A 13,043-nucleotide genomic window follows, 5' to 3' on the forward strand; every position below is an offset into this window, starting at 1 on the left:
AAGGCGACAAGTAACTAGAATATTCCCAACGTTCGGTAGAATCGGTCCTGCGGCGCAACTTTGCAGTCAGTTCAGCCATCTCGCCAAAAACAAATCGTGACTACTAGCTCGCATGCACAGCCAAACAAAAGTGACGAGAAGACGAGGAAAAGGTAAAAGTGGTCTGCGGTCGTTCCTAATGCACCGACGAAAGTCGCTAGCTTGTTTACTCCAATATGGAAGCTCTCATTCGCCTTCCGTGGAAAGGCTCCGTCTCCAGAATTTATGAGACGCGATGTCAGCAGACTGGGATCGTATTTTTCCGTTGGACATAATATATGGCGACCGAAGAGCACCGATAACCAGGAAAAGGTTTCACCATGCACTTCTTTTCTATTTTCGCAGACTGTAGTTTTGTTAAGTTATTTAAGAATAGGGGCGGGGAATGCGTGCTGTAAGAACCTAGTTTTAATAAAAGTAAGAAAAAATAAATGTAAGTCGCAGTGACATAGTGGAACACAAAAGAGATTTAGAATACCGGAGACGTACTATCGGAGGCGTATACCGGTTTTACGGGAGGGAGCTGCGCACGCGCAGTGGCGAGGGCTTGGTCAGTTAGGACCAGTGCGCATGCGCAATATGCGTACGTAAAAGTGGTATACGTCTCCGATAGTACGCCTCCGCTATGCTAAATCTTTCTAAGAGAAAGTCAATGCGCCACGCGGTAACGCACACGCAAGTGGTATGAAATCACGAAAATGACAGTTAAAAGACGCGGCGCAAACAAAGTTAAATAGGCCTTCAGTGAAACTTTATCCTCAGCGAGGTTGTTGCGTAAAAGTCATTAATCACTCGCGTAAAAAAAAAAGAAATTGAAGCAGTTATCACTTCCGCCGGAGCAATCTCTTTCGTGTAAAGCTCAAAGCTAAGAGCCAAGCAGCGAAGAAGCCGATGTCTCCTTACGCCTACTTTAGAAGTGCAAACTGCAATCTTTGTCACTGTCTCAGTGCATGTTAAAGAGCTTCAGGCGGCCGAAATTAATCCGTAGCCCTCCACTACGGCATCCCCCACAGCCATTTACAGCTTTGGGACGCTAACGCCTATAAGTAACCTATACAATCATCATCATCAGCAGCAGCAGCAGCAGCTTTACTGCGCCCACTGTAGTGCAAAGCCCCCTTTTATATCTCGCCAAATAACCCGGTCAAATGACAGCGGAGGCAACATTAAACCCATACCACGTCCTCATTTTAAGCGCCCACCGTTTTCACCTCTTCCCCAGCTCTTAAGCAGAAAGGTTACTTTGCAAAATGTACGGTATACCGTCTTTCTCAATTGTCCCTGCCCATTGCGCGGACTTGAGATTCCCACTGGTACTTTCTGCACTCACGCGGGAAAGTTCTATATGTTGCTCAAGGCCAGTGAATCATGTGCCCACGTACGAAAGTCACGCATCCACGCGAATTTTCGCACTGGGACCGTAAATTCTTGACTTACATTGACCCATTGCGCCACCTACACTATTTGCGACGACGACAGCAGGTCGCGCAGGAGACACGAACACACAAAACGCACAAAAATTAATTTACCCGCAGGCCTAGGAGGCAATAAAATGCAGGAAAGAAAGTCCCAAGTATATAGAAAGACGGAAGTTAGCCAACAGTATTTTCTCTTGGGCAGACAGAGAACGAGTGGACACAGCGTAGTTTAGAAAGACACCCACACCTACCTAGAATAGCCTCGGGCGCTGCACTGTCACCGTTAGCCTGGAGAAGACAGGCCGTAGAAGACCAAGACGGTGAAGGCGATGACGGGACTAAACCACCGTCTCCCAGCGTCGTGCCGTCGCCTTTTTCTCCGCACAGACACACACATACAACATATATCCTCCACCGCTGTTGCTGGTGCTGCTCCTTCGCCAGTCGCCTCCCCTCGGGGGTCTTCCCTTCTCGCCACTTTCTAATCGCCAACGCGCCTTCCAGCAGCAGGGGTCCCGGCCGAGTTATAAGATCTCCGGGACCCGCCGCCGCTCCAATCTTCGCCCCGCTATCACCGCGCGGTTTCAGAAGCCACAATACACCCCCGCCCGGACAACGGAGACAAACGCCTTACCCGCAAAGCGCAAGCGCGCTAGAAGCCCTGAGTTTCCTACCCCCAGCAACCGAGTGAGGCCAAAAAAAAAAAAGAAACAACTAAAATTATGACGAGCGCAGCGTGTGAGTGTGCGCGATGCGTCCTCCCTCGCGGACAACTTGCGCTCATAATCTGCGGACTTCGTGACTTCGCCTCCTAGCTGCCGCCGCCTGCTGCCCTTCTCTTTCTTTTTTTTTTTGTCTTTCTTTCCCCTTTCTGTTCTCAGCGCGACACGCAACTCCTCCACCAAAAAAGGAAAGGCGCAAAAAATAACAAAAAGAAAGGGTGCCGGGCCTATTTTTCCCCTCTTCGGCGCTTGTCTTTTCAGCCAACGCTGCCTCCTTCCCTTCGCCGTCCCAAGAGCGGAGTAGAGATCTACGAGCCGAGGTGATCTTCAACACTAGACGCTACCGGTGTGCAATACACGCATAGCCACATGAGAGCAGTGGCATGGAAATATACATATATGAGGAGAGATACCGGTTATACCGTCACAGCACGCTACGAGAGGTTTTCGAGTCCTGCGCTGAGGAGCACTGAACAATAGCCTATCTTACAGGCTCACCGAACTATAGAGTAGCACACGGAACGCGCCCCACAGCCTCTCTTACCTGTGCGGGCAGAAGCACGCGCCGCGGGCACTAACGAGCTCTGCCGTCGCACTGCTTAAACCGGTGGCCCGTATACATGCACCCTATAGACTGCGAGCGTCCTTTTCTCCCTTCTCTTTCCCGCTCTCTCTTTTTTAGCTGCGTTGCATGCTCCGATCGGCTTCCCCATTTTTTCCCTCTGCTCTTTCCTTTCAGTGTTTTTTTTTTAAGTTCGGTAGTGGAGTGTCGGCAGGGGGAAGGGACAGTGAGCGGCGAGGAGGCGAAGGGGTAGAAAGGGAAAAAGGGGAAGAGGTCGATGCGCACGTCCTTTGCAACCGGCCAAGGTTCAATGTCGCGTTTAAACGCGCTCTCCGGGATTGCCGTGCGGGGAACTCATTGCGCCTCAAATGAGGAGCGGCACGCGACGCATCGCCGCAATTTTGTGCGTTTCATGGGAGGCGAGCTCGTTTCTGCGACCGTAGTATACCCGAGGGTAACAAAATAAATACCAAGAAAATGTGAAGAGAGAGAACAAAAAAAAGCAAAGAATACGCAGTTTGCTTTGCCGGACCATTGCTGCTGCTGTCTTTGGCGTATTTTTGTTGCGGTGAACGTATCTCTGTGCCTGGGGCCCGATATGTTTCTCTTTTTTTCCTCTTGGTTTAAAAAAGAACGGTGCTACCAGCTCGAAAAATATCGTGGGAGGCTCTCCGGCTCGCGTAAACTCGAAAACGATGTTGCGAGTAAACAGGATATGCGTTTCAAGGTGACATGCCCGCATACAGACCGTGAGCTCGCATCTGTATCGCAGCTAGCCCAAGAGCTTAAGCTGGGCGCGGATATTTCGAGCACATAGCGCACTCTCCTGCCTAAGTTGACGAATGGCAAACTGCTCTTATCTGGCTCAGTGCATAGATTGAAAACTTGACCCATCGGCCAACATGAAATTTTTTAGAAGTCGACTTTCCTGCATGGAGCCATTCGCTGTCTCTCTTAATGCTTTTAACGCCTAGGCGAAGAAACATAATAAAGATCAGAAAAGTAGACTGTGTGATATCGCGGGAGCAGGGTGGGGGTGGGGGGAGGGGGTAGTTGTAGACGATACGGGTAGACGTAATCAACGCAGCGTTAGAACACAGCACTCTGAGCGATTGGCTGCTGTTTGCTAATGGCTTGGCGGTCGCTGCGGACGCAAACGACGCCTGTCAGCGTGAAGACATATAGCTTGCCATAGCGCGTGGGTAGAGCTAGCTGAGCGGTTTATTTGCGCCCGCCTGACAAGGACTGCGTATTGCCACTGGCGCCGGTATTGTTATCCAGCCAGTGTTTGGCCAGCAGAGGTTGTACAGGGCGTCGAAACTTTCACGGCCAAGGACGATGTTAGTGTTTTTTGACGCCCTTGTGAAGGGAGCGACTGGACACCAGGAGTCGCCTCTAACGAGGAATGACACTTGCGAGCTGCTGCGGTCGAAATCAGACGCTTTTTTTTTTTTATCTACGGGACTGGTCCGCAAAACAACGCGCAGGTTTCGGACGGTTGCGTGAATACGTTCGCTTTTTCATGTCACGCCAGCCGCTCATCTGCATGGATTGAACAAAGGCGCAGATGCTTTCTGGGTAGCAGAAGAATGATAAGCAAGGAAAATGAAGGGTCGCAATGTTATGCTAGGCACAGTATTGAACCGTTACTGTCTAGGCGGGCTGCGGAAAAGAAAAAGGGGCTAATCTGGGGTGCAAGCAGAGCAGGAAACAAGTTGGAGTTCTCTTTCATTACCTCAGAGTATAAGCGCTGCATCGCTAGCCGAGAAACCATGTGTAAGCACCGAAGTTTCGGGTCTATAAATGGATTACGGCGACAATGACAATCCACTCTCGTCCAATCAAGCGCGCGCAGCGCTGGGGCGATGGGTGCCGAGGGTAAGAAAGTGAAAACCAGCGAAGCCAGTTCTGTCAACACTGGTTCTTGGGAAGACATATCGGTGTCTGAAGTCGCCATTTGGGCTTGAAGTACACAGCTAGCGTGTACGATATAAAGAATCAATACTCTCGCTGTTGAGAGTGCAGTATGAGCTAGTTAGGGCTGTGCGGTGATGTTTAACGAGTTCGAGTATATACCGGAGAGTTTTTTTATAGTCTACAGATTTTTATCTCCAAAACTATAAGAGACGTAGGGGCGATCTGTGCAGGCGGATTGCACGGCAAGACGGACCTTATTATGTACGTCATAGAGCTAAAAAAATTAGGTGATTAATTAACTACGGTAACTGATCAACTTTTGTACTCTTGGTTTATGGGCGCATGATTATACAGCCAAGCTGAAGGCCGTCGATATAAAAAGCTGGCCGAGTTTTAAAATTTTCTGAACTGTCATAGTGGTTTGTATAGTGTGCAGCAGATACGCTCCTAAAAGCTCGTTGAGTTGGCTTTCACGCATAACACATGAATAAAATGGTGTCGCTCGCGTTTTTAATGCACCACATAAGACACCGTTTGTGTAATTGATGATTCAGGAGAAGTACACTTCGCCGATGCTACCACGCGCAGCGAAGCCGTTTCATAAATGTGCAACGCGCGAATGCCGACTCAGCGAGCTTTCAAAGGCGCATTTTCGACGTTCGGTATCTTTAACCACGTTGCCGACAAGGAAAATTTAAAAACTAGGCTCACCTACAGTGTTGACGACCTTCAATTCGGCAACATAATCTTGCCCCATGAAATAAAAAATAAAAAGTGGATTGGTTAACTTAATTAATAATGTGCTGATCGAGCTGTCCGCCTTGCTGTATAACCCACCTGCACAGGCCGCACCGACACATCTCACACAGTTTTAAAAATAACCTGTAAACGCTAAAAAAAATCACCCGCTATAATATAGAAAAGCGTGATTGGTGATAACACACAAGGGAGTGCGAACCGCGGTGGACCAAAACCGAACTGAGCCCGACGAGAGAAATAGTGCTTCTTGTTATTGTTGCCGGCATTATTGACTGGATCTATGCGCCATGGTAATGACAGGCTACTTTTGGGCATAAGATGCTTGCTGCTTCCTAGTTTCTTTATTTCATGATACATCTTAGCGGAAAGCCAGAAAATAAAATTAGCGACGTAAATTCGGGCTCCTGATAGGAAAGAATGTGCAAAAATGGTTTCGGCAAAAAAGTGTACTTGCTTTACTAAGTGTGCACGGTGATGCATGGATGTTCATACACCAAAGAACTGTGGGTCGTGAGTAGGAATTAGACTTTGCGATTTTTATATTTTGAAAGTTCGGTGGACTTTTGTGTTTGTTTCAGAAAGGAATTTTAGGTTTTCATTTTTATCGAACATTGTTTCCACAGGAAGAATTACAGGTTTTTATCGGGGACTCAAAAGTTACGTATGAGTTGATGCTGATAAAACTTGAGCTCCGCTCTGAAGCAAGTGATCGATGACAACTTTAGGTATTTTATTAGGAAACGTATCCTCTTAAAACATTCTGGGCCAGAATTTATCCGTCTAACCCATAATTTTTTTTTTACTTTTCTTCTTCCTGAACTGAAGTACTAGGCGACTTCTACGGACTTCACGCCGAAGGAGTGCCTGGTGTGATGAATTTTCTCTCGGCGCGCAAAGGACATTGTTGATGTCCTGTCTGAAACTGTAGCGAAGAATGTAGCTTCATACGCATCAGTGAAATGGTGGGCGGTTCGGTTTCATACCCTTTATTTCAGCACCGAAGATAAAAAAAAAAGGTGGCATAGGGTTTTAACGTAGTTAAACCGTGTAGACATGCGGACGCTCGTGTTTAGCTTGATTGGTTCATGGTTTTGCTTTGCTTTGTCGTCAGCACGTCTGGCGACGATATTAGACTCAAGTTACGCTCTGATCAAAGTTAAGCTGATCATATCTGTTTGCGCCACAGATAGGATAGGTTGATGAAGACTACGATGTGCAATGTGCACAGTGCGAGAGTATGTTGCAGTTTAACACGAGACGTGATCAGCTGCTACGAAAGCATAGTGCTCTCGTGCACTGGCCAGCGAAGCTGATCTTTCCCGCCGCCGCGGGTTTGAAGCCCCGCCGCGGCAATATGTAATTCATTTCTGTGCCCACATGGTCACGGACGCGAAAAGATTCTTGGTTGGGTTTCAGCCCGTGGAGTAGTGCTTCCGCACCAAAACACACTGGGAGGCTTGTGGGTGATAACTTTTGGGAAAATGTGGGCACCGTTCACGGAATTGTTTTGAAAAACAGGAGGAGATCGGCTAACTGAATAGCAGAGACAATAGTCATTTCACAAAAGCGCGCAGGTTACATACTAACTGATGTGCTAGATATGGTGAAGGTTTCTGCAAAGCGGGTTCGCAAATGCCTGAATGCTGACCAAAAGCATGAGAACATGGATGCTTCTCAGGCCATTCTTCAGTATTCTTATGTAACTGAAGTCAGTTTTTTTGTGTACGCTTGTCCCATTGGATGAGACAAGGTTATTTCTGTATGGTCCAGAGACCAAAGAGCAAACAAAGGAGTGGAGAGGCCTGGGTTCACCCCAATCAAAGAAATCCCAAACAGAAAGGTCACCCGCCATATGGTGGTATTCGTGCTTAGGGTCAGGAATGGAGGCGTGTTTGTGGATTATATAGACGTGTGTGCCACGGAAGTAGCCTCCTATTATACTTCACGGTTACACAAATTCGAGCAGCAGCTGGTCAAGAAACGTCGGGGAAAGCTGTAGTCGGGAGTGTTGCTTTTGCAAGACAACGCCACAGCACACAAAGCTTCCATAATATGCAGCAGTATGAAATTTCAAATACATTGTAATATCTACCTTAGTCGCCCGAACTAGCTCCCAGTGACTAAAATCTGCTTCCGACTCTCAAGATACATTTGAAGGGCACACAGTTTTTTGCCCGTGAAGCTGTCATAGCTGCTGTCATGTCATAGCGCGAAGAATCTACAGCATCGAAATGAAAAATGAGACTCAGTTTCGAGAAAAGGAAAGGCGCAGTAAATATCTAATTTTTCAAATGCACAGTGACAGATGGGGTGTAGAAGGGGATGAAAGAAGGTGTTTTGAGGAAGTGAAACGCGCAGTAACTTTTTCACCTCTCGACAGACACCTCAACCTATAGCCGTGAGGGAAGGCAAGAAGGTAGGAGTGAAAGTAGATAAAGCTGCCGTAACGGAGGTCTCCGGAATAATTTCGACCACCTGGGAATCTTGCACGTGCACTGACATCGCGCAGCACACGGGCGCCTTTTGTGTTTCGCCTCCATCGAAACGCGGCCGCCGCGGCCAGGTTAGAGCCCGGGTACTCCGGCTGAGTAGCCGAGAGGCCGAACCACTGAGTCACTGCGGCGGGTGGGGTGAAACACGGAAGAGAGGAAAAGGTTGCGTAGCAGAGGGTTCCGGAATAGTTTGGACAATGTGAGGTTTTTTAGCAACCACTGACTTTTTTTTTTTTTTTGGTTTGACAGGTGTGTCATATGCTTAGTCCTAGAAAGAGGGAAGGGGGAAATCGGAAAAAAAAAGAAGGAGTCTGTCAATTCACCGATTTTTCATTGTCCACACTTTCGCAGTCACCTTCGCGAACCCACCGCGAGCCCATTTCCCTGATGAATGAATGAATGAATGAATGAATGAATGAATGAATGAATGAATGAATGAATGAATGAATGAATGAATGAATGAATGAATGAATGAATGAATGAATGAATGAATGAATGAATTACACTTTATTGTGGAGCAAGGAATTGCGAGTGGAGTCATTAGTCCAGGGCCCCACTGGAGACTCATTTCATTTATTTTTCCCTTAAAGGCCCGAGGGCATTACATAAGGGGGGAGCAAACTCAAGATTTGTACGAACAAGACAAGAACACTACAAAGAAAGAAAAAAAAATAACATTGCAAAGGAATAGAGATGTACAACAGGTAAGGGGCGTCGAAAAGGTTATACAATATGTAACAAGTAAAAAAAAAAATTTAACACATGAGTAAACAAAGGCTAAGGAATGAAAAAAAGCAAGGACACTTGTCTGTCTCAAGCACAACATATAATTAAAAAGATTGCACTCACGAAAAATGGTCCTTTAGTATTTCACGGAATGATTTGCGATTAGTGCATGATACAATGGTGTTTGGCAGGGCATTCCATAGAGCTATTGCGTGCGGGAAAAAAGAAGAACTGAGTGCTAACGTGCGACAGTTGATGCGAGCGATGCTATGATTGTGGTTCAAGCGGCTAGACGTCCTATGGGGGGGGTTCTAGTTTTGCGTGGCGTGAGCGCGGATGATAATAGAAATGATGCAGAAGACAGAGGCGAGATATGATGCGGCGTGACACGAGCGATGGAATGGAGACGGACTGTTTCAGTGCAGTGATGCTGGTTTTTCTTGAATAGGAAGATGTTATAAAGCGGATGGCGCGGTTCTGTACGGCTTCGAGGTCGGCGGCGAGATAAGCTTGCGATGGATGCCAAATGGATGACGCATATTCTAATTTCGGGCGAATGAATGTCATGTATGCTAGTTTCTTTATTTCACGGGATGCGTCCTTCAAGTTACGTCGTAAGTAGCCGAGTGTGCGTGAGGCTTCTGCGCAAATGTTTTGAATGTGGGTTACCCATGATAGTGATGGTGTTAGGTGGAGGCCAAGATATTTGTATGATAATGTGGGGTCGACAAGAAGTGAACCAATGCTGTACTGATGCGGATTCATAGTGCGTTTTCTCGTGAAAGACATAGATTTGCACTTGCTAATGTTTAACGACAGGAGGGACGTATTACACCATGACGCGAGTGTGTTAAGATCGGTTTGAAGTAAAGATGAATCATTGGCCGCCTCAATAACTCTGTATATGACGCAATCATCTGCAAAAAGCCGTAAATTAGAGTTTATGTTACAAGGGAGATCATTAATGTAAATGAGAAATAGAAGCGGTGACAGTCCAGCGCCTTGAGGGACCCCTGATGTTACGCTGGTGAAGGGTGAGTGGCTATCGTTTGCGGAAGTGAACTGCTTGCGTCCTGAAAGAAAATTTTCGATCCAGTGGATTAGGTTGGCGGGAATTCCTAGCAATGAAAGCTTTTGAAGTAAGTGGTTATGGGGGACGCGATCGAATGCTTTAGAGTAATCGAGGAATATGGCATCTACTTGAAGGTTATTGTCCATAGATTCGAGTAAGTCATGTATGAACTCGGCAAGCTGTGTTTCGCATGAAAGGTGTTTCCTAAAACCGTGCTGGTGAGGATAAAAGAAGTCGTTAGATTCTAGATGTGCCATTAGGTTCGTGGATATAATGTGCTCGAGAAGTTTGGATGGGATACTGGTTAATGATATAGGACGGTAGTTAGAGGCTGATTTGCGGTCACCTGCTTTAAAGACTGGAATGATTTGGGCAACTTTCCAATCATCCGGGACTTCCTCCGATTGCAAAGACTGGGTGAAGATTAATTCTAATATCTGGGACGAGGTTGATGATGTGTTTTTTAATAACTTACTGTTGATGTGGTCACACCCAGCCGAGGAAGACAGTTTAAGAGAATCAATGAGGTTGCTGATACCGTCGGGATTAATCAGTATCTTACGCATCGTAACCGGCGAAGTTTCTGGTGGAAGTGAGGTGGTAGAGTTGTGTGTGGGAGTGAAAACCGATGTGAAATATTGGTTCAGTACGGTAGCGCACTGATCTAGGTCCACTGGGTCACCATCAGTTCCCATGAGTTCTATTTGGTTCGGCCGAGACCTAGGAGAGAGAATACGCCAAAATTTGTTGGGGTTGGACTGTAGGATTTTGAGAAGGTCAACTGAAAAGAATTTGTGTTTTGCCGCACACAGGCTTTCGATATAGGTTTTTGCGCACTGATAGTATTGGTTCCACCTTGCAGGGCAGTTAGACGACTTTGCTGACCGGTAGAGGCGTTTCTTTCTGTTCAGGAGGCGTTTCAAAGTCACAGTAAACCACTCATTGCTATGATCGGATGTAATATTTATTTTTGGTATGTATTTGTTTCTTAGGTTTATCATTGTTGTTTTGTATAGTTCCCAGTTATGGTTGATCGTTCGTGACGCATATGACTCACGAAAGCACTCGTGAAACCGTGCAAGTTCAACGTTGATTGCATCAAAGTTGCCTCTTTTGTAGTCGAAGATTATCTTCTCAGTTGCGGACCTAACTTTTAGCAGTAGTGATATAGAAATGTGAAGAAGAGCGTGGTCGCTGATTCCGGGGTGAATCGTTACGCTTTTAATGTCATCAGGACTGCTCGTGAGCAATAGATCAAGAGTGTTATTCCCTCTCGTCGGAAGTGATATGGATTGATGCAGATTGAAATCAAGAGTTAGATCAAGGAATAGTTTGGGCTCACTGGATTGTGAATTACCAGGTGTGCTAAGTAGAGGCCAGTTAATATTGGGGAAGTTGAAATCGCCAAATAGAAAAATAGGTGAGTTGGGGAAGTTGTCCCTAATATATGTTAGACTATGACAGAGTAAGTTGCTGAAGGATGGACCATAATCGGGTGGTCTATAACAAATACCAAATACAGCTTTCCCATTTGAGGTGTGAACGCAAATCCATGATAGTTCGAGTACGTCGTCGTGGCACACTAAGGATGATGACAATGTGTTTCTTACAGCTATTAGAACGCCACCCCCTCTACGGCCGCCGCGATCTCGGCGATAGATGGTGAATTTCAGATTAGTGGGAAGCAATTCATTATCGAGGATTTCTGCAGTCAACCAAGTTTCAGTTAGAATGATAATGTGGGCGTCAATGTCATCAATGAAGCTAAGAAGTTGGTCACGCTTTGGAATAAGGCTTCTTATGTTGGTGAAGGCGATTTGGATGCCGAGGTATGATGAAGGACGCTTGTTGGGAGCATGATTTGCTGCGCGTCATTCGCTACCATCGGTGTTGGGAACACGAGCGGTACATTCAATCACCGTGTCAGTGGCAGAGTTGTAAGCATAGCATTTTTTCCCAACGTACATTTTATCAAGTCGCAGTTTGAATGCACATTTTTGAGGCCGGATAAATTTCAGAAGACAGCTGCCTTCTTAGCCCGTTGGACCAGTGCTTTCTAAACCTGCAGAATTTTCCGGCCCGCATCTCTTCCCACAGCTCAATTGAGCAATTTTCGATAATTTTTAGTTCCTGGTTCTTTCTGCTGACCACACAGTATGATATAGAACCGGATATTCCTCACAAAATGGACATTTCTTGTGAGTATAACGTGAGATGTGTCCTTAGAAATTGTGTGGGCACAGAAGCTATCGCAGGGCATGTCCACAACAGGTGACTCGCATCACACATGCCCGGTGGAGCGTCACGCCGAAGGCCCTTGTCAGTCGTTGGTGGCTGGTTGTTACGCACCCGAAGACGAACAGAGAGAGTCAAAGCACTCTTACCCGAAGAAGGTGAAAGTGGGGAAGGCGGTAGGTCGTCTGGTCGACTGCATCGCTCAGAACTCGGGCGCCTTTTGCATTGTTCCTGCATCGAAACGTAGGCCTCATGACCGGGAATTGATCCTGCGTCCTCAGGCTCGGCAGCCGGGTGCTCTAACCACTATGCCACCGCCGCGGGTGCCATAGAAGCCGCTGAGCGTTACGGCGCTTCAAACAGTGAGAGGGACCTAACGAATGCAGCGAGAGACGTTGAACGGGCCCACCCGCGTTACAAGCTCCGGCTACGGAGGAGGTGGCGCCAGCACGCGGTGTAGATCGCAGTCACGTTCAACTGCACTATACCGACCACATTTATTTCAGTTGCGTCAAGCGACGGTAGCGGTGTCCGGCTGAGGTGAAGGACGCAGCGTTTGTGCAGCACATGTTGTTGTTGTTGCTTGCAGCGCATCCTCCCCTTCTCCACAGTAAACACGGCACATACCCACGCGGGGAGATTGGCCAAGGTACGGTGGTGATTGCCAACGAGGTATATGTGCGAAAAAAAAAAACTAAGTAGAATAGTTGAATGACTGAAAGTATAAATATATTAATTGGTGAAATTTTTAAATAAATTAAACAAATTAGATATGTTAGGAAATAAATAAAATACGCTTTTTGGACATGCGGTGGAATTTTATATAGAGTTAACAGCGTAAGCGACCAGTTGCAATAATGTAATCGTGAAGGTAGCCGCAAATAGTGCTTAACCAGAATCCCGTGGCGCTCACGCCAAACGAGAGCAGAAATGGTAGAAACATGCTGGCTCCGCCTCCTCTTCTTCGGCATGCCTCCAGCGCTGGTCACGCGGGTCGCCACACGTCAGAAGAGGCGAAGGTTGGCAGGCGCGCGGTCGCTCGCCAAGAAAAGCTAACAATAGAAAAGTCGCTGGTGATGGAGCCTTCTTGAGGCTCGAGTG

At 47.0% G+C, this 13,043-nt stretch overlaps 1 protein-coding gene across 2 annotated transcripts in view; it reads right to left on the bottom strand.

The window, feature by feature from the left end:
• The window catches only part of LOC149371492 (vesicular glutamate transporter 3-like), a 78,646-nt gene extending 66,240 nt beyond the window's left edge, over window positions 1–12,406 (bottom strand). The window contains exon 1 of one of the 2 annotated variants that reach the window (XM_089565726.1): window positions 12,092–12,406. The gene's annotated coding sequence lies outside the window, so the exon portion shown is untranslated. Of the gene's footprint in view, window positions 1–1,708; window positions 1,863–12,091 lie in introns of those variants that run through there. The other variant, XM_089565724.1, reaches the window with a different exon arrangement.
• Window positions 12,407–13,043: the final 637 nt, after the last annotated feature.

Source organism: Amblyomma mixtum, chromosome 1 (assembly GCF_055824585.1).
Source record: "Amblyomma mixtum isolate Tamu chromosome 1, ASM5582458v1, whole genome shotgun sequence".
Taxonomy (NCBI): Eukaryota; Metazoa; Arthropoda; class Arachnida; order Ixodida; family Ixodidae; genus Amblyomma; species Amblyomma mixtum.